Source organism: Perna viridis, chromosome 3 (assembly GCF_037379345.1).
Source record: "Perna viridis isolate PV_CMFRI_1.1 ecotype Kerala chromosome 3, ASM3737934v1, whole genome shotgun sequence".
Classification (NCBI taxonomy): domain Eukaryota; kingdom Metazoa; phylum Mollusca; class Bivalvia; order Mytilida; family Mytilidae; genus Perna; species Perna viridis.
Genome location: NC_142447.1, coordinates 4,432,447 through 4,458,682, shown reverse-complemented (window position 1 = coordinate 4,458,682; position 26,236 = coordinate 4,432,447). Strand labels below are relative to the sequence as shown.

Here is a 26,236-nt window from a genome sequence, read left to right as displayed (position 1 = left end):
CACATGTATAGAAAGTCGAAATGGAGTGCAACTATAATTTGTGGATCTTGCATATAAGTGAGGTCGATTGTCCAAGTTTCATTTGAACTGATATATTTTTCATAAGTTGAATCTAGAACATTTTTTGTTTGAATTATTACAAGTATTTGATTCATAGAATAAAGCTATTGATTTCATTTTGATATCATATTTCTTTCCGTACACACTTAGTTTACAGTAAAACTGTAACAACCGAGTCTGCTCAGAAAAATTGTTTTTTTGTATTAATTTGTTAGACTGCAAAGTTGCTCATGAATATGGCTTCCTAAATATGAATTGTGAGGTATCTTCATTACTTCAGAACATTTCTAACGCCTATTACATTTAATTTCCGGTTTTTTTTTTATGACACATGACCCGTGTTAGTCAATTAAGATTAAGTTGAACTTTATTTATTTAATGAAATCTTACCAAAATTGGGGTTGTTAAAAAATAAAAGCAAACAGAAATACACTGACAAGCCAAGATAAAACAACCGGAAATAACGATGAGCATCTACGAAGTAAACATTGTCTAGATTAGTGGCTAGGTGTGCATGTAGGGCAAGCGTCTACCGCTTTTCTATAAAAGGCAAATTTCGATTTAAAGACACAAAACATAACGGTATATTCCCTAATATCTCTCCAAAACTTCACATTTCCGCATCTTTTGTAGTCTTCCCACGTCAGTAATGAACTTTAGTATACCAATAAGAGCTAAAGCTTTAAGAACAAATTCAAGTCCTTTAATAAAGTTTCTATTGCTTTGCTCTTTATATATAATAAAGACCTGTTGTTTCCGAATAAACCGTAATGGTAGTTGAAGTGCTCTTATGTACTTTCTACTTCTATATATGCACAATGGCTACAATTTTAGCTGTTATTACACATTGTTTCATTTCTTCTGCTTGTAAATCAAACAGTTTTATGGTGGAAAGTAGAAGTACTCTAGACTGATCACACCTTCCGAAGGGTAAGTATTGTCAAACACGACTCTTGTGACCTTTCTGACCTTTAAAAGCAAAATGTTGTCATGCGCCATGACTTGTAAACGAGAAAAACGCTTCTCATTGGGATACTTGATTTATTATTCATCTTTTGATAGAAAGGTTCTTTCACAAATGACTAACAAGGTCTCAACTAACAAAGATAAGCACACTTTGATATTTAGGTCAGAAGTTTGAATAAGGACAAGTTCAAAGTAAATATAATAATACATGTAGTGTGACACGAGCAGAAAAAAAACCAGATGGTTCTAAAACAGTCATTTAGTACTTTAAACAAAATCTTACTTGAGGAAAATTGAAACTGTCAAGATACTTACATGTATTGCAGATGTGACATGGACAAAAACTATATTTATTAAATAAGCCGCATGCAATTGAAAGAAAAACAATACAATACAAAATAGACACGAACCATTTGATTTTCAAAGGATCCTGGGATTCTTTGAGGCTGCTTTTTTTTTAATTCTGCGCATATGTAAGGGCTTGTAGAAAATCACCTGATATATCGCTATATATCCGGTGACGAATGGTTAAAAAAGCTGTCTGGAGCTCTCCTTATAGTGAAATATATTAAAACGCATATATCGAGACTAAAAGTTTAGGGACTTTTTGGGTAAAAATTCCAGTTGATAAAACCTGCATTCAGCAGGTGTCAAATTTCCTGTGTGCCAGTGCGTCTCGTGAAAACAGGTGTACGCGTAGGAGTGAGATCATGATAAACAAAGGGTTACAGAAAACGGAAGGAAATGTCTTTTACAATAATAAGCTTCAGTATGTAAACAAATTTATTGATATCCTGTGTATGCATATGTCATAATACATATTTACCAACAGTTTGAATAGATAAGCCAAACATCATGAACAGCCTTCGTACATTTTGCATGCAGGCAAAAAAGATTTGACACATTGTGTATTGGTGAAATAAGACTCAATTAGGTCGTCTTCAAGGCCGAGGCCGAGGTGTGTAATGCTGTTATAACAGCCTTGTATCAACCTTTGCTTTTGGTATTGATTGTAATAGATGAGGGGCTGTGCGTCTTACAATTACATGACATTGTCGAAGCCAAGATGATAAAAAAAATCTTTTAAAACCTTAAAAGCGGGAAATAAAAAGGAAAAAACATCCCAAGCAATTCGTGGAATAAAATGTGAAAGGCATATAAAAGACAAGAAAACTCAATCGGAAAAAGCAAAATAAGAAGATTACATGTAATTTGGAAAGATTTTAAAAGCATTAAAACTAAAAGGTGGTCATGACCCTTAGTTAAGCCCATATTGATTCTGTTGTGACTGGTTAAATTTTGACAGACAAACTGAAAGTGACCTTAAAGTGTGCTATAAAGATAAAACAATGGTTGATTTTAGATCAACACACTCAGTCATCAATAAGGCTCTCCAAACTTTTGATCTTAAGGGCTTACTGTCAAAACTAAAGATTTAGTAGATGTATATAATATTGTGTCAACAAATCTTTAACATCTGTTATATTTTGCAGTGGAACACTATAGCACAAACTACTACCCGTATTTGTATAGGTGTTTAGATGTTTGTATTCATTTGAACTTATCATTTATACAGCCTAGGGGTACAAAAGAGGGTTCAGAGAACAGCACACTTCATACTGATAAAGGTCTCGTATTCATCATGTCGTATTTACTATCATAGGACTAGTATTTGTGGGTATAACTAACAAGCTCCAAGCAGCGTCTGACTTCCGAAATTCACTCTACACGCTGCAGCCCTCTCAGAAAATGCAAGAAACTTGCAAAGTTGGGAAGAAGTGAATAATTTCACGCGACGTAATCCGATTGTCAAACGACGTTTGATTTCGATAAAGTCCGAGAATTTCGAAAGATTGTCTGCAGCAGTTAGTAAAAGAGAAAACGAACGTCTGCCGCTGCGTGGAGCTTGCAATCCTATAGTATTTTGGATACTTTGTTGGTACTGCATTCCTTTCATTTTTTTGTTTGTTTCCAAATACCCGGTCATAGTTTGAAAAAAGAAACTACAAGTTTTTTTTCATTGGAGGTCTCAGTTTAGATATGCACTATCAAGAGGTGGAAAAAAGCATGTTATTGGGAAATAGGTAAGGACAGGGAACAAACATGTAAATAAAAAACGTCTTGAAACATAGACTATTACTATATAAGGGGTCAACACAGGGAAAAAAATTGCAACATAAACTTGATTATGTAAAACAACCATTAAGGTTTAATTGTGGAGCTCGAATGTTGTAGCTGTACGGCTGTTCCACTTTTTCCAAAGCATTCAGTACGTAAAATGCATTATGCATACTTCTGTTCACTAGTGTTTCTAATTCTAAATAGCGGGAAAAGATGGGACATAAGTTGTATCAATATTTTGCACGAAAAGATTGAATACCGTATTGTCGAACGAGGAGAAATCTGAGAACAAATTAAAGCAAAGAATCCCAAAGAAGACAAAAGATGACGAACATAACATACAAAACCAAAGGAGCCAAAAGTACATACAAGAAATCATAATGACACTACAGAACGAACCCAACAAATCAGAGGTGAAATAGTTTTTGATGCAAACTTTAAGAAGTTCTAAATAAGCATGCTGATATTAATTTTGCAAGCGAAGAACTCTTTTCAATTCTGTAAATTATTTCTTTTACAAACCTTAATATTTATGATAGTGCTATTATTGCGATTTAACGCATAGCACATTGACAATTTGATTTTGTACTCATAAAAGTACACGGATACTGACATTTCCGCTCTGCACTTAATGATTGCAAGAAATAATATTTATTTTGTTTATCTATATGTTACTTTAATCCAAATTACACTTCATTCCTAAAGTTATGTAATTTTGACGAATGGAATCAATAAAATCGGTTAAACATAGTAACTTTAGTTTATATACATGGTATTTTAATCTACATATCATTCCTCAAAATTATGCAATTAAGACATATCCGGAAATACGTCAAACAATCGGAGACAGTTATACTAAGCGACTGTGGTCTTTAAAAACACGTGTGCTTCCTTTTTGCATAAATCTTTTTCGTTACTGAGATAGATGGTTAAGAGAAAGAATTCGGGAGTTCCAAGCTACGGATGAATTCGGTTAATGATTTTGGGAGTGATTAAAACTTCTCACTTCAGTTAAAAGTGTATATACATAAGACTGTAATGTCTACATCTTTTTCAGAACTACAAAACTTTGCAGAGCGCAAACTGTATATAAATGACAAAAAAATACCAGTCATATATATTGCAAATTTCGATATGCTGTACACGTATTTCAAGGAGTAACCCCCCCCCCACCCCAATTAATAGCACAAGAATCACATATATAGGAAGATCTCGATCCAAAGAAATAGTATACAAGTAAGTAATAATAGGAAGCCGAATCCATCACTGAGTGGTTCTACCATGTGCATTACAAGAAATGAAGCTTCAGGGTTTTTAGGTATTGGGAAATTTGTCACACTGTATATAATAAGCTTTATGAATAAACTATATGTTATGATTCGGGGCCAGACAAGTCTGACTACTTGGTTGGTGAATACCACGAATCATTAATCAACAAAGTACATTTCTATGTTGAATGTAAAACGCAGATTCCAATGAAACTGAAGGAAAATACACCAAAAAATAAAATTTTAATGAAAAACTATGATCAAGGAAGTTTCCTGTCCGAAAGCGTATATTTTTAGTGAAAATTTCGACTTGAATATGTCAAAATTTCAAGTTTGAAATGAAAAAAGTTGAAATTACGAGCCTATTTACTTAAAAAATGAAATTAAACTTGAAAATTTTGACATTTCTAAGACAAAATTTTGATATTTACAACAAAAAAAAAATATCCGTTTGACCATGATAACGCTTCCGTAATTCTCAGATTGGAACAAGCTGAACACCATTTATACATATATAAGTTGCATTAGCGGAACCAGACACTTTGAAAAGGAGGGGTGCTAACCGGGATTCCGCGGAAAAGAGGGGGCGGATAGGACAATATATTTGCCATTTCTTTAGTCAATTTTACACGTAAAAATTATAAATTTTCCAATAAAAAGGGAGTCCAAATCTCAAGTACCCCACCCTTGGATCTACCGGTGAGTTAATAGGTGACTGCAATTTTTATTGGTGAATTTTAGCACTACAAAATCTATCTATACAGCCGCAAGAATCCTTTTAATTGCGAATAAGATGAAATGGAAATCCAAAGTAGGAGAGGTTTGGATGTTACGACAAATTAAAAAATGAGGAAGTGGAATAAAAAGTCCTTGCGTTTAACCGACTTCTTAAAGTACATTTAGGTCGTTTCAAGATAGTAGACACTATATGGTAATCGTTATCTATAATTATTGAGGATATATGTATTAGGCCAGTGTACAATACTTTTCTGCCTAACCCACACATAATTAAACTTAAGTCCAAACGAAGTTCGGTTTAGATAAACATCATGCACCGTATTCTTATGTGTCAGTCTCCATAAGAATCGGGCATAATTTTGAAAATTTAGTTATGGACTATTTGTACCATTAGAATCAAGAAAAAAAGACAGGATTTTCCATCTCATATTGTAAACTGAGTTATGATTTCTTTCAAATGCACTGAAAATGAACATTTCAAGGGCAGATAACTCTGTCAAAAATCTTATTTTTCTAACATTCTATTGAAAAATTTCTGAGCAAATCCAGTGATGCAGAAATCAAATATATAATGGTCTTCTCAAATAGAGAAATCATCTTTGAGTGGAATTATATTGTAAGACAGGTGGGTTTTTGTAATATATGTTTCTGATTTTAAACAACTTTGTCTGATTCTTACAAAAACTTACATTTGATAATTAGTTTAACCTAAATGTGTGGATCAATCATCTTTACTTCTTGTACTGTTCAACACAGGAAAAAATGGAGCATAGGTACAGTTAGTTACGCAATACGTTTGATCGGAATTGGTGTAGATTTTGTACATGTACCTATCCCATCAGTAAGACATATATCGTCGTAAATATGTGCTCATTTTAGTCATCATTATAACTCACCGAAAAATCTTGCAAGATCGGAATAAACAGTGGCAAGGTGTACATATAGCGACCGTTGTAAATACAACACACAAATTAAAACAGGCAAATATTAACTTCAAATAGAAATGCATTGAAAAGCAAAAGCAAATAATAAAAACGGAATAGATTCACGCGGAAATCATGCAATATTTACAATTACGCAGTGAACCTACTTTACTAAAATAAAAGGTCTATTTCTGCTAATGTGGTTAAGACAGACATAGTATAGGTGCTAGAATACACAATACATGTTTCAATTTCCGTAGTTTCACAGCAAAAGACTCTCATCTGGCAAATATTTATAGACAGCATATAAGAACTGCACATGCATACATGGTCTTGTGAGAAACTCATCAATCTCAAATACTTACAATTGCAAGCCTGTAAGCACTGGAGACACTGGACGTGAACGGGATGAATGGGAACTTCTGTAAGTGACTGAAATGGAAGCATTTCGTAAAAAATTAAGGTTGGATTTCACAATTAGTGTAGGGGAACTTAGTGTTTTCATAAAGAAATAGGTCATATAATTTGTTTTGATATAAACCTCCCTGGTCTTACACGCCCCTAGATGATATGTCGCAGCTTCCCCTGGTTTTTCTTTTCCAAATTCGTCCGGTATATGAAAAAATTGTCCTTGACAGTGTTTGATATTTTATAATCTGGACATACCATGATCTACATCCAACATCAGAAGACACATAAATACACAGACTAAAACCTATTTGTGTGTTACCCAGATAGCACTAACTGAAAGAAGAATTTGAGATTTCCGGTTTGTTGTATCAAACATAATTAAGTTCGTAAGAGGATACATTTCCCATGTGTTTTAATACCATAAATCTTTTGTCTTAGCGATGAAACGAACATCAGACAATGTAGTTGTGTACAGTTTGTTTTAAAACCTCTGAAGTTAAAATCCCGTTTAAATTTATTGCCCAGTATTGAAAAGAAGTTAAGATATGAAACAAATAATTAAAAAGCAGAAAAAAATACCCCAAAATATTAATAATTCATACAAAGGAAATGTGTCACTGGTTTTTGTTTTAAATTCATGGTACACAAAAAAGTGAAACTTGTCTTTAATCTGACCCCTGTGATACTGAATATATTATTTGATTTACGCAGCTTCAAAATTTAAAGAAACGATTTTTTGAGAGGATATTAGTCATAATCAGCAACAACGGGACAGTACAGAATGCTGTGGTAACTAGTTTGTCGTTAGCATGCGGAAGCCTAAGTTTGTAATTACAAAAATACCCACCACAATTGAAATTGCAATTTCGGTACGCTGTACATGTGTTCTCAACGACAGCATTAAGACCATGCAAATACATAGGAAATACATACATCGTAAAAAATATTCTAAACAAAAGGTACTAATAAAACAACCATATTGAAATAGGAATCTAAGTTGAGCACCGAGAGGTTCTATCATGTGCAATACAAGAAACCTCAGTGTTTGATTGGTATTGATTTCGTAAGAATACAGTATCATGACGAAATTCAAAACCCTTCAAACGATGTGGTTTCATTTCTTGTATTACACATTGCAGATTTTAGTTCCTATTTCTCCATATTTCAATATTTTTTTTTATACATATGTAATCATGGTTTTTTTCCTATATATGTAGTCATGTTTTTTCCCTACATATGTAGTATTTTTCATACATATACTTTTTTGTATAATTTTTATCATATATTCATTAACACGTATTCATGATCTTGCTACACATGCGTTGTCAAAATGTAATCATGGCATTATCATACATATGTAATCGCAGTAGTTTTACACACATAGTCTTGGTAATTTTATACATATCTAACCATGGTAATGTTATACATATGTGATCTTGGTAGTGTTTGCATAGGCAGTCTTAGTAATATTGGATATGTAGCCTTGATAATTATTATACACCTCTATTCTTGATAATGTTATACAGAAATAATCTTTGTAGTTTTACATATGTAGTCTGGGAAATTTAAACAGTTTATCTGACTTTGGTAATTTTATACATATATTATCTTGGTAATTTTTCACATATGTCGTCATGGCACCATTACGCACATGTATCTTTGTAGTAACATTATTTTTATTCAAATGTAGTCAAAGTAATCACTATAAAAGTATACGTATTTGGTTATGAGTGTATCATACATATGTGGTCGTTGTTTTGTAAAACATATATCGTATTTATCTTATTATGAGGCACCGACCATTTATATATTGAGGGGGCCTGGGATATTTTTGAGAAAAAAAATTAATTTCACTTTGAAGAAAAATAAAAAAATATTTTTGCCGTGGCAAGAAAAAAATAAATGAAGTTGCTTAATGGTGAAAAAAAAAATTGTATTCTGTTTTTCATAAAAAAAAAAGTTTAAGTAGAAAAAAAAAGAAAAGGAGAGAAGAGGCATCTCATGTACATATAGTGAACGTACCATAAACTGACATTCAACATGTTAATGTAAGTATGAAGAAGTATGTAACAAATGTCTTTAATGTCAACATTTTGCGGTTTATAGTCGAAAAATTCTTTATAGCCTTTCTGTAATTTAAAAAAATTCCACCGACGCAATACAATTAAGATTTTCAGGGATGTTCATTTGAACCTTCCAACAATTTATATAAAAAATATAAAAAAAAATACCATTATTTTTTTCAATTTATATGCATAAACACAGAGATACCCTAAAATATGACCCAAAATGGCTTCCGGATATCACAAACTTGACCTTTTTTGACTTCACCAAATCACAACCTAAATGTCAAATTTCTGATTTCAACACATCTACTAAAATAATTTCATTATTCCTCATCCATTTGAGCACAAAAAGTATGAGAAATTTTGAAAGGAAGTGTTTCTAAAAAAATTTTGAAAAATCCCCTATTATTATAGGAACGAAAAGCTAAGGGCAGATAATTGTGGTCTCGTACATCAAAACGTTCACTTTGAAATGAAAAAAAAAGAAGACTATGCTATATTTTTGAGCAATGAGAACTTACTTCTAATATCATAATGTGTTCTATTAGAATTAGTTCTTAATGCGATGTGCAATGAAGACATTCCCTAGCCCTGACATATATGACATCCAACGGTAAGAACTTATTAACTTTATGGTTGAAAAGCTCCCAAACAAGCACAAAATAATTAGCTCGGAGATGATGGCTTTATTGTCTTTAATGGGTCTTTTGATCAACTTCAAATGTTATTTAACATGGCTAATAAGAACCTGAACTAATGTACTCATTTAAGTCCCCAATAAAGTTCTTAGAGAAAGTGCAATTATATATAAATCCAAATGGAATAGGGTGAAACCTTACGACACTTAAGACTTTGTAGTCCAATGTGCCTACTGCACATTCTTAAAAGTTTAAATTCAATAAAAAGTTACTCGACTGCAAAATATACAGCTTGTGCTGCCCACAAGCAGAGCGTGTGCGCTCAGACTTAAAGTCAATAATATAAAAATAATAAAAAGTTATTAACGTCTGTAACAAAATACTATTCAACATTACACACAATCTCGTATTTGTTACGAAAGCACTGGTCTTATATAATCAATGACCCTGAATGCTCTCAACCATTAAAACCACCACTAAAGCAGACCCCGGTCAAACCTTTATAATGCACGTCTTTCATGAACAATTAAACTATAAATATTACTCCATAGCACTTTTTATCTGTTGGAGATAAAATCATCACATGTATATACCATTCTTTATATATGCATCTTTTACATAATACATTTAATTACGAAACTAATTAATATTTTCACTATATGATCTGAAGACAATGCAACATTCCTGAAATATACTAGTGATATGTGTATATATATTACAAAATACATCCGATTTCCCTTAACTATAATTTTTCATCTGCCGATGAAACTTTTCTCCCTCAAGACTGCCTCAATGAGACATTATATGGAACCGGAAAAGCTCTTCCGGCTGCAACAGAAATGGAGCGCTACAACCTTGATATTTTGGGACGAAGTTAGATGGACATCATCTGGAGCAGTCATACTATCTTCAGGGTAAACTCTACTGTACTCTAGACCACAAAATGAGGATGGCAACCATCAACATGGAGTAGAAATCTCACTCAACATGAAGGCCAAATCATCATTCATCGAATGGAATCCTGTGAGTGAAAGATTTATCGTGGCAAGATTTATGTCAAAGATACAAAAAGTAACTGTCATTCAATGCTACGCTTCTACCAACGTAGCAGAGAAAGAAGACAAAGAAGAGTTTTACAACCAGCTCCAACTTGTGGTGGCTAAATTGAAGATCAAGATAGCCATGACAACCAGACAAGATTAGATTAGAAGGCGAAAGTATAACATAAGGAAGAGGCGCAGTAGACAAACAATTGCAAAGAGTAAAATCCACATATAACACCACATGCCAAGAAGAACTTGGATTCCCAAAGAAGGAATACAAGCCATGGTTATCTGACGATACAATCGAGACAACTGAGAAGCGTAGGTCAGTTAAAATATAATTTAACCAGGTCAAGACAAGATTGCTGAAAGAATGGTTGACGCGTATAAGCATTAGGAAAGAAGTAAAGAGAAAGGAGCAGACAGGATAAAAGAACCTACATCAACGAGCTCGCTTCAAAAGCAAAGAATGCAATAGACAGAAATGACACAAAAACTGAGTACAACATCACACGCAAATTGACAGATAGAAAGACCAACACATCCAAACCAGTGAATGACAAAGATGACAATGTGATAACAAACCTAGATCAACCACTGTCAAATGGAGAAGATATATCAGATGTTCCTAATCTACCTCCTGAATACCTCGATGTTGATACTGGCCTAATCTCGAGGGATGAATTAAATCATAAAAGCCCTACGAATAAAGACTGGAAAAGCCCCAGTGCCGAACCAAATTTCCACCTGAGGTTTTGAAGATCAACCCGGAAAAAACCTACATCTCGATTGAATGATTGATTGTTGGGTTTTAACGCCCGAGCAGCAATGTTTCACCTGTTCTGTTGAAAATTGGACCTGCATGGGGCCCTATTCACCTTACATCTGAGAAAAAGTCGAAATCCCTGAAGAGTGGAGTTTAAGCTACATCAATACGCTTCCAAAGAAGGACGACCCGAGCAACTGCCAAAAACTGGAGAGGAATTCAGCTACTCTCCAGATTCCGATGTGGTCGATTATGTATTGACCAAATTGCCACATTACAGGTTATCATCGAGGAGTCAATAGAATGGCAATCATCCCTCTACATAAAGTTCGTTGACTTCAAGAAGGCCTTAGCATAGTTAACAGAAATGCACTTTGGAAGATACTAAGACACTGTGGAATCCCTGTCAAATTGTAAAGATTATGTAAGGACTCTACAAAAACACCAAATGCCAAGTCCTCCACAATTCAACACTCTCGCCATCCTTCAATGAACATACTAGAGATACTCCAAGGTTGTCTCCTGTCACCCCTTATTTTCTATGTAAGTGTGCAAGAATTTTTATTAGATATAATATACAATCATGAATTTACTCATAGATTACCTCTTGCCTACTTGGTATATTTTGGCGTGCTAAAGGGCTATAGACTCTAGATTGGACATGCATAATTGATTGTGACGTGAACTGCTTCCCTGCTCAAGTTCCAGACTTTCTCGTGCTATCCCAGGGTAAACTTTTCGGCCTGCAAGAGTCGCAGACTTTCTCGTGCTCTGTATGGTTTAGAAAAAAGAAGCAGCTCCTCATCAATTCCTGGCTACAGATAAAGCCATGTCTTGTTAAGGCCAAGTAAATGTCATCCAACCCTTACCAAAAATATGGGATGGTTGGGGGACTTTATTTTTTACTTTTTACTCCTTACCAGATATTTCCTGGCCTAATTTTATCTTTTTGGTGTATGGACATGTTCTAAATCCATAGCCACATCAGTTTCAGAGAAGAAATATTATTTTAGTCACCAAGAATTGAAAGATTTGTATATTATAGTGCCTGAATACAAGAAATTGAAGTCCTGATTTTGAAATTCCCGTTCCATTTTTTTTTTAAATGTCATTTTTTAGGAGCGGGAGGGGATGTAAACCTATTAATTAATTTTATTTGGTCTTAACAAGAAGACAGTATCTGATTATCTGAGTCTTTACTTTCATATGTCCTCCTTTGATATATATATAATATTATACATTTATTGTTTATCGCAAATTTGACTAGCAAAAAAAAACCTTGCCATATTCCTGAAAAAAATATAATTCAATTGCTATTGAAAAAAAGTTAAATAACTTTAAGTAGAGCAGAAAAAAATTATTTAGCAACATTGAAAATCCCAGCGCCCCCCCCCCCCTCCCACCCCCTCGGTATAAAAATGGTCGGTTCCTAAGAATGTAATCATTGAATGTCCATACATATATATGTAGCCATGATGTTTTGTTCTTATGTTTCAATGAAGGATACACTAATCAGTATGATGTTTAGTTATTAATACCCATACAAAGTGGGCCGGTATTATGTTATACCATCCGAGAAGTTGCATGAACGTCTGTCTGTTCCCTACAATTTCTAGATAATAACTTGGGAACAAATTGATGAATATTTTTTTAAACTTTGCACACTTGTTCAGTACCATAATATGCAGATTATGTTTATTAATGTTCAGCAAAACCTAAATGAAGTTATTGAGTTAAACCATTTTGAACATTTTGCCTATCCCCTTTGTTCATCACAACGTGGCGGGTATCGCTTAATATCCCATAAATACTATGTTTTTTTTTCAGAATTTTGCGTCACTGTGCGTCGTTTACTTGACTGCTGGATAATTCCAATTTATAATTAGAACCATAGGAAGAATTTTGTTATTCAGAAAAAAAAATCATCGTAATACTAAATTTAAAAAAAAATGTATCTTATTTTCTCAAGTTCTAAAAAAACACGATTTTTCGTCTATTTATTTCTATCAAAAATTAAGCAGGGATGGAATTTTTTCTATCACAAACGGGAGGTAACTTTGAATTCAGCAAATATCAAACGGAGATCTAGAAAACTACCAATGTGAAATACTTTTCAAGTGCTTTCACGAAGTAAAATTTTATTGAATGGGAAATTTAGAATGTATGTACCTAACAGTAGGCGTATACACCTCTGACCCTTGACAATTAATCTACCTTTGTCTGTTTTAAATGCTTGTACAAGTAAAACTTAGAATTTAGAAAATTGATGAGATACCGTTATTCCTAAAAGCCAGTCTACTTATGTAGGAACACTGTGAAGAAGAGTGACATGTTGTATAGCCGTTATAGGACAGGTGATGGCGCGGATCCAGATATTTTGAAAAAATGGTTGGGGGGGGGGGGTAATTATTTGCTCGTTTGTTTCAAAAGATAGCACATAATGATAACACAAAATTTACCAACAAGAAAAGTTACATCCCAACTGCCCACTTCCTGGATCCGCCACTAAGGTGTGATTGTTATGGTTATTCAATGTCCGGTTTGGACACAACTACATTTAATTATATATCATGATCATTGGAACCTGCTTTCTTTTTTGGAAAATTTGAAGTAGGTTTTTCGTTAGTTCTTTGTAAATGCCAATCTCTTTTGATACGATTTGTCGTTGTGTGGATGTGAGATATTCATGAAATTTAATGAGGCATGGGAAAACAAGTGCAAGCAAATTTAACAAAACAAAATCTTGCGCTGAATAAAACGATAACCTGTTTACTTTAATCAGTAGTGTTCGTTTATACCAACTTTAATTGTAACGTGTGTAAACCAAACGCCTGGATGCAAGGGACAGATTCCCTAGTTCGGAAGGGTTCGGTTCAGATAGGCTTACCATATTGTACGTTTTTCCTCAGTTAAGAGAGAATGACAATAATGTAAACTGTTTATTTGAGGGCCCGCTATGGTTGCCACTGATATGTCCAACCTCGATCTGACGTCGAGAACAAGTATTCATGTTTACATGTTTATTGTTGTCTGTGAGCCTTATATGATACTTAACTGGATACAGCTTTAAGAATCCACTCGCCTGCGCAGAGGGTGTATCCGCTACTCAAAGCTACGCCAGCGGAGTGATATGTACCAAATCAGGAAACGACTATAAGGTCTGTGGAGGAAATTGAAAACAAACTCTACAGCCAACACCATTTAGTTGAATTATGGAACATCAGGACGAGGGATATCGACTTATTACCTAACTGAGATTCAATTTCATCAGTTTTGTAACGAACTTTTACGGTTTCTAAATTGTATACAAAACGAATTCCATGTTGAAGGCCTCGTACCCTGAGACTGTTTAACTGTATATTTTCTTTCTAAAAACTTTCTGTTGACACAGCTCTTTCCCATATCAAAATATAGTGTTGGTGCAATATTTTTACCTAAAATAAATTTTACTGAATGGAAATTTAGATCCTATGTACACATCTGTAGGCGTTTTACGCATATCCTGGTTTTATTTATCAATTTTAAATTTATTACATGTACTCTGAAAAATGAAAGCCGATATCTGATCATTAATGAACATACAACGAACCAGATCTAAGTTCAGAACAGTGGAACATTACAAAATATAGATATAGCGAAGCCTTTTTTGAACTGTTTGGTACGATTAAAAGTTTTTTTTTAAAACTGTTTGGTACGATTAAAAGAAAACAGTGTTCCGGATTCCTACCGAAGCGTATTGGGGTCATACAAATGTTTCATTTTGTTTGGTTTTTTTTTGTAATCTTATTTTTTTTTAGTTTAAACTCGAAATTACAAATTTGTAAAAGTTTGTTTAAGTTTTCAAATTTCATAACTTTGACTTTAAATTTCGAGATTTTATATAGGAATAAGGAGAGGAAAATAGGGAAAAAGGAAAGTTTTTGCCCGCATAGTAAACAAATTCGATATATTAACTGTCAAAGACTGATACCAGTAGTGATAGTGGGTGCAAAAAACTAACCATTCTGTTCATCATGAGTCCGCTTCATGGTGTGTTGAGGTTCCGAACCGAGAGAAACCAATCCTTGACATTCTAGGTCTGCCTTCTTAGCCATAATATAATTTGCAACTTCTCTGTGGACAATGCACGGTTAGACACATAGTAGATCTGACACGTGTGTATGTTTCAGTTAGTTATGTCCAAAGTATTCGCAGTAATACTTTCTGTGAGCTAAAATACAGGCCTGAATACAAGCCTAGATCAATTATGGTTATTCATACAAATTATCAAATGTCATTCATGGAAAACAAGCTGCAACCTTAAGTGACTAGTAGTTCTATCTTAATCAAGTGTTACATTGTATTCAAATGAAAGTTCCGTGTAACGTTCACCATTTTATCAAAAGTACACGATTAACGCGGGTTTATTGTAGCATCTTCAACGATACATACGAAGAGAGGCTGGTGGCAGGCTCTGCATTGCACTCTTCGTAGTTTGCAGTCCAAGGACATTTCTGAAAAATACAAATTGTTTATTACAGACGCGTTCAATCTACTTGTATTCGTGGGAAGATAATTTGTATTTCATTCATGAAAACTTTATGCAACTTAAATGCGTATTTAAATTTAATGACTGATTGAAAAGCTATTAACATCAAAAATACTATATCAGGAGCACAATTAATTTAATTTTAATTCTATGAATTAGCATAAAGCGACATTAAAGACAGGATATATTGCATTGATAACGGTTTCGTAGCTGACCTACAAAATATTAGATTTTAGTGTCTTATTTTTTATGAAAGAACTATCTAGAGAGTGGGATAAGACGAATTCAGAAGAGCATAGCATCGACAAATGCGCCATTTTTTAATACGTTGTACGAACAAGAGCGAATTTTTGTCGTAACAGCAAACTTGTCGTGTGTTATCACACCAGATACATTGACGTAACGAGACTAACCATTCTTTTTCAGGAAAGAGTACTATTTACTCTCTAGAAAAGAAGTTTTACGTGTACGCTACCAGCACTCACCACAAAGTGACTGCATTGCGTTGACTAACAATCATTTTACGTAGTTTAACATGACTAGTGTCAATGTACATGCATGTTGTACATTGTAAAGCGTGAATCAATCCGAAGTCAGATTTTAGAAAAGTGGAAAATTAAAAGATAACGCATTATATCATTAACTTTATGATACTGTTTTTTCCCCCTAATTAAATGTGTGAAGAAGATTATGTTATATTTAGAAAACACTAATGGGTTATGCACTTGATTTCTGTACTTAATGAAATAGCTTTTTGCATAAAAAATCAGTAACTTTGATGTAATGTTTTCAGTCGTGTGAATCAATGGTATCATTGTATCTAAGGGAGAAATCACAATCATCATGGGGAATCGAGATTATATTCTTTTCCTGGATTTTCCATTGCTGTTTGTTACCAAACTTTTTTCTTTAACATTGGTTCGTTTTCTTATTAAATGCCAGATAACTAAGTAATACTGTAAACGACTGTAGATTACTGAGACAGCTTATTTATCGCTGTTATGGCAAATGCAATCGTACAACCTCATGATAATTTTAGTATGGCGAAATTTTGAGACTCAAAATATTTATACGACAGACGAAAAATCTCGAAATACTCGAAGTGTGAATTTCAGTTGCCTTTTGGAAATGATTTTAAATAAAATGACTACTATATTTTTGTTTTGAAAAACTCCGAGGGTGGTTCTAGCAACTTTTATTAAACATGTCCAACAAATTACAAATCCGTGTGTCCTGGTATAACGTATATTTTGCACCTGGACCTCTTAATATGACTTAAGAATTCTCATATCTCCATACCGCTTTTTAATTGACTTTTCACTACCTAACAAAGTGATAGCCAAACATTTTATTCTATATTCATTCATTTTTGAGTGGTCTTTTCACATATAACAAGATGTAACGGTCATTTTTCGTCGATGGTATTCAGAGTAGGCCTGACATCAATATTCAAAGGCTTTCTGAATTCAATTTGTCAGTCAAATTTTTTAAATTAGGCTCGGTCTTCAGGTGTTAAACAGTGGGGTGATGGTACGGCATGATGATGAAGGATTAAAGTTGAAAACAGGTGTGGATTTCTTACAAAATAATTTTCTACTTTGGAAATATTCTCTCATACAATATAGAAAAAAGTACAGGACATTTTGTGGAGAGGAGTGTGGTATCTGGGAGTTTGTTTATTTTATCTATTTATCATATATAGCGTGTCAGTACGTTTCATGACAAGGCATTCAATATATATGTAATTTTTAAATCTAATATAGAATTAATTTATGTTGAATGAAAAACCCCTGTCAGTGAAGGCTCATCACACAAAAAGCTTCTTGAATTACAACATCTTACAGGAGTTGAAAATGTGCACCTTTTTAAACGATTTGAGAAGTATGTTTCAATTTTGCCAAAAAAAATGTAAAATAAACTTTTTTGAGACCAAGAAGAATGTGCCCATGACATAATACTCTCTATACAATGACACATATCCTTTCATTAGATTGGTGGATCAATTTTCCTATTTATTAAGTTGTTAAGGCTTTCTTGTATGTACCCTTTTCTAGACAGAATTTTGTTTTTATACGCTATTTTACGGACTGTCTTTTTATGGTTGTCAACATTTAATTTCTGTTGACTGAAATATTGTAATTTGTCAGTAGAAATCAGCCGTTAGTTATGTTAAACTGAAGACATCTGTAAATATTATTTGAACGTTCTTTATATTTCAAACGAAACGCTTTTCTTTTTCTGAATAAAGTATTCAATTATAATTATTGTGAATTTCAATGGAATTCCACAGGTAAGTGTAGAGTATATCATTGCCTTTATATTTTTTTTCGATGTTCTTTGTATTTTATGAGTCCTGAAAGATGAATACTTGTTTAACTATGATAGAAAGTTACAATCGACTTTGGAATTTTAGTGACAGATATCAAAAACCTCCCATAATTAAAATTTGCAACTATTGAATTTCTGTTGTCATTACATGTGGTATGACAGTAAAATGAAAATGTTTACATGCAGATATGGAAATAAGGGTTTTCCGGTGTAAAGAATTTTACCGAATCACAAATACTGTGGCAGATCCAGATCATTCAAATATTATAAAGGGGGAGGGTAACAGACTACTTAATGTTCATTTAGCCATATTTTTTTCGCACAAAATTACCTTCTCCCTCTCTGTCCGCTATTGTATTGTCATGGCTTGTCAATTAACCGGACCTTCACGGACAAATTTTGAATTAACCAACCAACAGAAGCCATGTTGGAGTTACATGCGTAATGTAGTCCGTATGAGATGATTTATGATAAGAAGAATAAATTTTCATTAAAAGATAGTGATTCTGCGAAATTAATAACAACCCCTTCTACGCTTGTTTGTTTGTTTATTTTTTGTTAAAGACAGCCTGTCTTAAAGCATATAAATATACATTTTTTTTTTAATTATGACATCCTTATTAAAGAAATTTTGGGGTTTATCCCTGTAGGGGTATTAAAAAGATATACAAATTAATGCCGGAGAGAACAGTGACATTTATACTGTAGACGTTTGCTAAGAAATTCTCAAACAAGATAAGCGACAAACATCTTCAACACAAGCCTTTGATAAAATTGAAATTTTTATTTAAAACTAATATAAGAAAGTCATGCAAACAGTGGTAATTAGATGAAAGCAATAAACAATTAAAACATTTAAAGAAATGTCGAAAACGCTTAAACCGAGGCTGGATTACACTAGTTGAAGGATCCCAGTTCGTCCCATAAAGCCTACAACTCTTGATATGACGCCCGACGTCTTTGAAGATAATGGAAATGAACGCTTTTTCAGAATTATCTTTCAAGTTAATTTCAATTATCTTTATATCTTACAAGAGAAGATTGCACTTCAATTTAATTTTCTGTGGAGCTTCTTTTTTTTCTATATTTTTCTTAGTTTGTAAGAAAATGTATTTTTGTTGATGGTACATATTAACAATATTTAAGTAGCGGTCTTTGTAAGAATCGTGCAAAGTCTGAAAAATGTGATACACCCCAAAAAGGCTACATATTTTTATTTTTGTAATAAAGTTGTTTTATGGGTCTATATTAAGAAATGTGTAATTATTCATTCAAATCTGCCTGCTCTTAGGCGATAATCAACACTGAAAATCCAATAGATTCTATTGTATTTGAGTGTCATTTACAGAGTTATCCCCCTTAATTTTGAAATCTACTGTGCACATTATATAATTTTTATCTCCTAAGGACACGGGTTATATGAAAAACTGAATGTTAGTTCCTGTTTACTATGACAATTCGAACAAAATATCAAAAATAAAACTATGTAGGCTTTTTACCCACGAATCACATTTTGCATGATTCTTAGCTGGAGTGCTACTTAATGTGTATATGTTGATAAATTTGTAAGAGGGAGTATAATATATTTGTTGCCTGAAGACGTTAAAAGCGAGATAACTCAAAGGAATCTATTCAACTTCAACATTTTAAATTGAGCGGACTTGAAATTGTCCATTACATTTTTTTAATCGAGTTATCGCGATTCAGATCGTTCCCTTTTTATTCATTCAGCTTATTGAGGTCAGAGTATAATTTAAAATTATCAGATAAATTACTTCTTTAACATTCCCATGATTTTGGTATAAAGGATTAAAGTTATATAATTTAAGTCATTTAGATATGTTTGTAATTTTAACTTTTAGTATGAAAGATTAATTTTGCCAGTCGTGCATGGTTTAGTCTTTATAATGTATATGCTATGCACAGGGGAAATGACATATAAAAATTGAGTCATATGCATGAATTTTCTTGAAAAAAAATCTGAGAAAAAAAAATAAATAATAGAGAACACATCTTCAATCATATTGTTAAAAGCACCTGTCATGTCACAAATTAAAATTTTTAGACACTGATTTATGTGAATTCTCGATTATGAATTAATCTTATCTTTCACTCGATATTTCAAAACAAAAACCCAAAAATAAATCATATTCGTATTAAATAATTTAGTAAGGTTATTGACTTTTTTGCAATTCCTTCAATACTTTTATTGCGTAATGACATAAAAACACAGGAAAGTGCATTCTTGAAAATAGATTTAAAAAATACCAATTGGATGGATTGATTTTTTTTTGGGTGGCACATGACTAATTTTGTTTCAAAAAAATAATCAATTACATCCTTTTTCTCAAAACTGAACGTTGATTTTTGATTTACTGCAACAATTAAAGAGAAAAAAATTATAAATAAATCATAGAAATCAATTGAAAAAAAAGAACTCTTTATTTTGTCCAAATTTGGTTGCTTACTTAGGGAACTTAAAATTCATTTTCGGACAAAAAACTGAAATACCTACGTTTTGTATTATATAAACATTGTACTGGAACAAACAATTAAGTGGGAAAAATTATGATATGCCACCCACATGATAGGATTTGTCTGAATTTTTTTTTATAGACAGTCTTTTAAAAAGGACTATTTTCGCAGAGCAAAACTACGAAACGCAGTGCTTAACTACGAAACGAAATCGAAATGCAATGAAACAAAACGAAATATAGCAAAAACAAACAAAACGAAACTAAACTAAATTTACTATACTGTTAAACGAAACGATACGAAATTTACTATACTGTTAAACGAAACGATACGAAATTTACTATACTGTTAAACAAAATGAAATTTACTTTTCTGCGAGACGAAACGCAACGAAACGAAATTTACTAAAATGAGGAACGGTAACAAATGAACTGTAAGCAGAAAACAAATAAATTTACTGCGAAACGAAATGAGAATACAGTACAAATGATGTGAAGAATTAAAGAAATACATAAAGGTCTCCTCTATTGTCGAGAAAAATAAATAAAAAAGCAGGGAATCAATTAATTCTGCATTGCAAACTTCACATTTATTTATCTACTACCTCTCAATCTACCGCTTTTCCAAGTGTGGACATTTTGTATGTGAGTTATGGTCAGCTTAAACAAAAACATGCATGGACACACACTTATGAACGTGTCTGCGAGGCACCAATTTTATTCCTTAAGATGGAAACATGGACTAACATAACTACTGAAACATTTAAGAAATGACTATTATATTTTTTCGGTCTACGAAGAAATAACCTCAATCAAGTGGTGCACACTAAATAACCTGCCTAGCACTACGGGCATTGAAGTTATTTCAAATAAACTATGTTACTTCTGAAATAAAATTATTCAATAGGAACCCAACCAAAGAAACGCTATATTTTATGACTTTTTTGGCCATTATTCTGTAACTGTTGTTTGATTTTTGCCAATATTCTCTATTCTCAGGCGCGTAGCTGAGGCCAAATTGAAGTGTAGGCAAAATTACGGCAGGGGGTCTGGGGGGTCCGCATAAGGCCCTCAGCAGGTCCTGGGCGGAGCCCTGGTAGGGGGTCCAGGGGGCGAAGCCCCTCCCCCCGAAGCTCCGCGGAGATAGCGTTTTAGAGCATCATTTATGTCTCTCCTGGGTGTATTTTATCTTAAAAAAAAATTAGCAAAATTAAGTGCAGGCAAAAGCTTTTTTGCCGAACGGCATAAACCACTATACATAATAATAGCACGATTTGTTGACTCGGTAAAGGCGTAAATTATTTACTTGGGTACACAAATACTAATATGAGCGAAATTTCAAATTACTCCACTTTCTTTTGTGTAAGTGTCTATAAATATAAATGTATTACATGTAGGTGGCGGATTCAGACGGGGGCGTGGCGGGCGTCCCCCCCCTAAAATTTGCAAAGTAGGGGTTGTCAGGGGTAGATTTTGGCGGTTTTAGTTTGAAACTTTAATTCCTCGCTAATTTTACCACATAACATATCTACATTGCACCCACTCTAGAAGAATATTTCAAAAGTTTGACCTCAAAAACTTTTTCGCCTCGTTCTCCTCGGCGAAATTTTAACTGTGCCCCCCCCCCAATCTAAAATTATCGATTCCCCCCTGGTTTTGCAGCTAAATATAGCCAGATTAAAAAATCTAATTTATAATAGAAGCATGCGAATGTTGATATCTTCATCAGATTTTCTTAAATCCATATAAATCCCATTTTAATTCTGGTAAAGTTTTTTCCAAGAAAATTCAGTGGGCAAACAGTCTGGGTCGAATATACCACCAATCTACGTCACCTTTTGTGAAGCCAACAGAACAATTTGTTGAGTGGTATATATAGAGTAGACTGAACCTTACATCATTTTTTTCAATTTTGGCGGAAAATCAGATCATTAAACCCGGTTTGAATTGGAATTCAGTGTGTTGACGGAAACGTGAAAATTCATTACATATCAAATAACAGTTCTTATGTGACAGGATAGAATGAAAGGTCTTCATTAATTTGTTTCAGATCACTAAAATTTATATTGAAATCTATATTCTCACCGAACATGTGTAAATACTATCAGAAATATGCTAATTTTAAATGCGGAAATTTCAAATGGACTCTCGCGTTAACTGCTAATAATAATTCTTAGAACACTTGACCTAGCTATAAGCAAAAAGTCATTATAATGCACAATATGAGAAAAAATTATTTCTAGGACCGAAGGACGAGAATTACTGTTTTTACACGTTGATGTATATAAAAATGAGAGTGAAAACTTAAAGTTTTCAATATTTTCTGTTTGAATTCTTTCAAAGCCCGAAAAAAATATATTTAAAAAGTGAGAATTTCGTGAAGGCACTAAAAGGGCAATTGTAAAGATTAAGCATAATGTGACCAGAAAAAGACATCTGATCGTGTGCAGAATAGTAGGTTACTTGCCACATAGCTACAATAATGTAGCTGCTGTGTCATACTTGGTTATGTTGGAGATACAAAGTGGTCCATTTTTGAACTTTGTAAGTTTTATGGTCGTCATCATGAACTCATGGATCGATGTATCCATCTGCACCATGAGAACCGATTTGTTCAACGTGTCATATATTTCCTTTCTTCTTTCGAGAACCCAAGACTTTACTTTTTATGAGCAACGCCGGTGCACCTGGTCCATGCTCCCAGTATTAGATGCCCGAGTCGCTCATGAATTTACTGTTATTTCTTTGTACGTATTATTTGGGTTATTTTGTGTTCTTTGTTGTGTGTGTCTGTTTTCCCTATCTGATCTTCGTCCCTTAATTTCTTTTTACTCGGAAGTTATGTGACTTCTGAGTCTTAAAACCATCTGATGTCAATCAAAAGGACTTCCGGTTAATAACCGGCTTTAAGGTACTTCTACCGCGAAAGAGATCTGTTTTTTTTATTATTTTCACAAGAATCTTGGTTCCCTTGATTGATCTTTCTTTCTTGCTCCGATACCGGGAGGTGGCACACTCGGGCAATTTCAGAACTAGAAATGTTAGAATAATAGACATAAAACATAAAAAATTAAACCCAATTTCCAAAGACATGAACAATTTAACACGTAAATGAATAAACGGCTGATTTAGTCTTTTTATCACATACAGTATGTATTTACATCAATACTGTAGGGAATGAATAGAAGTCCGACGCGTTGGCCGTTAATCCCGATTCAAGATAGAATAGATGACATACTACATCATGTGTAAGATAAACGTGCAAGAGCTATACATGTTCATGTCTTCACATTTGTAACCGTCAAATATTTGGCACATAAGTGTATTGGATATATTCATGAAAACTAAACAAGTTATAGACAATATGCTCAAAATATGAAGTGAACATCTTTATTACGTATATAAGCACTGCAAAATTTTAGTAACATCAAATATACAGATAACACTCATAGCAAAATAAGGAGGAATAATATACAATTAGCTCAGTTAAGCGTCAATAAGAATAATAAGCAAGCTATCAATAACTACATTTAAAAGAAAATAAAGCGTAAATAAAGTGCCCGCGAAAAATAAACCGGCTAAAAATGTCCGAAATTTCTCCATATAATGAAATGGAGACTCACTTATTCAATAATTCAATTTGTATATAAATGCTGCGCAGTTGGTTTCCACATTTGGGTAAATACTTTTAACTACCCCTACCACGGCGCGACTGACGAACGGATTAATGCGGCGACTAGAACTGCTTTCACCGTTGTGACGGAGCTAAATTTAAAAAAAAAACAAAACAAAAAAAAACGCGTATAACCTTTGTTGACAATTAGATGCTTGCCGACTTCGAATTGTATTTTTTTTGTATGTGTAAACACGGTCTTATTTTATTTTTGTTCGTACAAGAGTTGAATAAATAAACTTTTGCATATACTTATGTTATTTTTCACTCCCCGATAATGTGTAAATATTACAACGTTGCATTTTTGTTTACCAACCGTGATCCTGAATAAGGAAAAAACAACAATTCTGTGCGTGACGAGTTACTAGTAATACTCTTGCTTTTCATCGCGATATAAGAAAAAGTTATATATTTCTTAGAGTAGACTGCGTACAGTACATTTGTAACAGTTTTTCATTTTAGTAAATTTCGTTTCGCAGTATAGTAAACTTCATTTCGCTTCACTTCGTTTCGCCGAATAGTAAATTTCGTTTCGTTTCGCAGTTTAGTAAATTTCGTGTTTGTTTTGTACTGTTTTGCTATACTTCCTTTTCGATTCTTAGTGTAGCACTGCCCTAAATAATATGTTTGTTTTGTATTTATACATTTAGTCATAAGACCTCTTTGCACATATGGTATAATACGTATAATTATTTTCATTTATCTAATTTACAATAAGTTCAGCATACGACTTTGTTGTTATAATAACTGTTTTAAAAAATTACCTACTCGTGCGTTTCAAATGCCTTATGAGCTTTTGTTATAACGGACGACAATGCAATCTGGTGGTTTTCTATTTCATGACAAGCTATAGATATTTGGATTGTGAGATCACTTTACTGGGGGTGAATACAGTGGCGGATCCTGGTAGAAGTTCCAATCCCCTTTGTGTTGGAAAGTTTTGTTAATTTTGAACAAAATTAACAAAACATATAAGCAAATGATAACCTAGACCCCCTTACATATATTTTTTTTCTGGATTGGACCCAACCCTTTATAACATTTGAATCCGTTCCAGGAATACATGAATACGCCAATATCGATATTTTGATGTTTTGGCATAATATTCATGTGCAATCTACAGTGCTGTAATTACATTTATTTTCCGTGGCGTACATATTTTCATGACCTTCGCCATCAGTCATTATTCGCGAAACTCAAGGAGTACCCGCTAATATGAATAATTAGTTTTAAGCATATGGTAAATATAGCTTTAACTCCTACATTCTTGTCATTCCTTGGTACTTTTCTAATATGTTAGTATAGTTGCATAATTTTCTTTTCAATTTTTAGTTTGAAAAACTTATTTCAATGTCTAAATAACTAAAGCTAGCCACAATATCATGAAAGTATGCTTTTCCTATTCATACCGAACTAGAAATGTGACCTACTTGCCGAATTCAAACAACGTAGAACAGATCAAAAACAAAAACAAAAGCAAAAACAGAAACAAAAAACAGAAATGAGTGCATTTCTCTAGCTTATTGTACATGATGCAAGCTTGCCCGCAAAGTAGTGTAATATGTGAAAAATGCATATATAAGGGTAAGAACAAATTTACCGAATTGATAGGTACTTCGAAATAAATAAATGAAAAATTGTTCCTACATTATTTTTTTCACATCTTAAAATTTTGATCGATTAAAAATCAGACAGTTTTCATAAAGTATATTCTTATGCGGTTACTATTTTTCACAATTATGAAAAATGAAAATCATATTTGATCAAAATAGTGAGACAACTGCCTTTCTTGTCTTAATGGGTGCTACATTTCTTTCCTTATGTACTTGTGTTCGATTTTTGTGTCTACTTTCGTATGCGGATTCAAAGGGCCGAGGTAACCCCTCTTTGGCAGACAAACAACTGAACAAAAAACAAAACAAAACAAATCAAAAAAAAAAAAAAAAAAAAATAAACAAAGCAAAACAAAACAAAAAATCCCCAAACAAAACAAACAAACTGGAAATCACCAGAGCGGACTAACCTAAGACTAGTCGCAACCCTTACCCCACTTTTCGGAATTCCTGGATCCGCCTCCGACTTTTCTGTACATTGTCAAATTAAGAGTTAATTTATATCGACCGATTTTTTTTATCAATGGTTACATCCGAGAGTTGCCATATATGCCATTTTGCGCGCTCACCTTAATATTTACTGCACAGGACTCATAGGTTTTTAATATGGTATCTCATAG

The 26,236-nt window shown here is 33.2% G+C and overlaps 1 long non-coding RNA gene across 1 annotated transcript; it reads right to left on the bottom strand.

Moving 5' to 3' along the window:
- Positions 1-14,065: 14,065 nt before the first annotated feature.
- LOC148620730 (uncharacterized) lies at positions 14,066-26,227 on the bottom strand. The gene is made up of 3 exons (XR_015920818.1): positions 26,186-26,227; positions 15,001-15,493; positions 14,066-14,160 (listed from the first exon to the last, which is right to left on the bottom strand). It is a non-coding gene; the product is annotated as an uncharacterized LOC148620730 (long non-coding RNA).
- Positions 26,228-26,236: the final 9 nt, after the last annotated feature.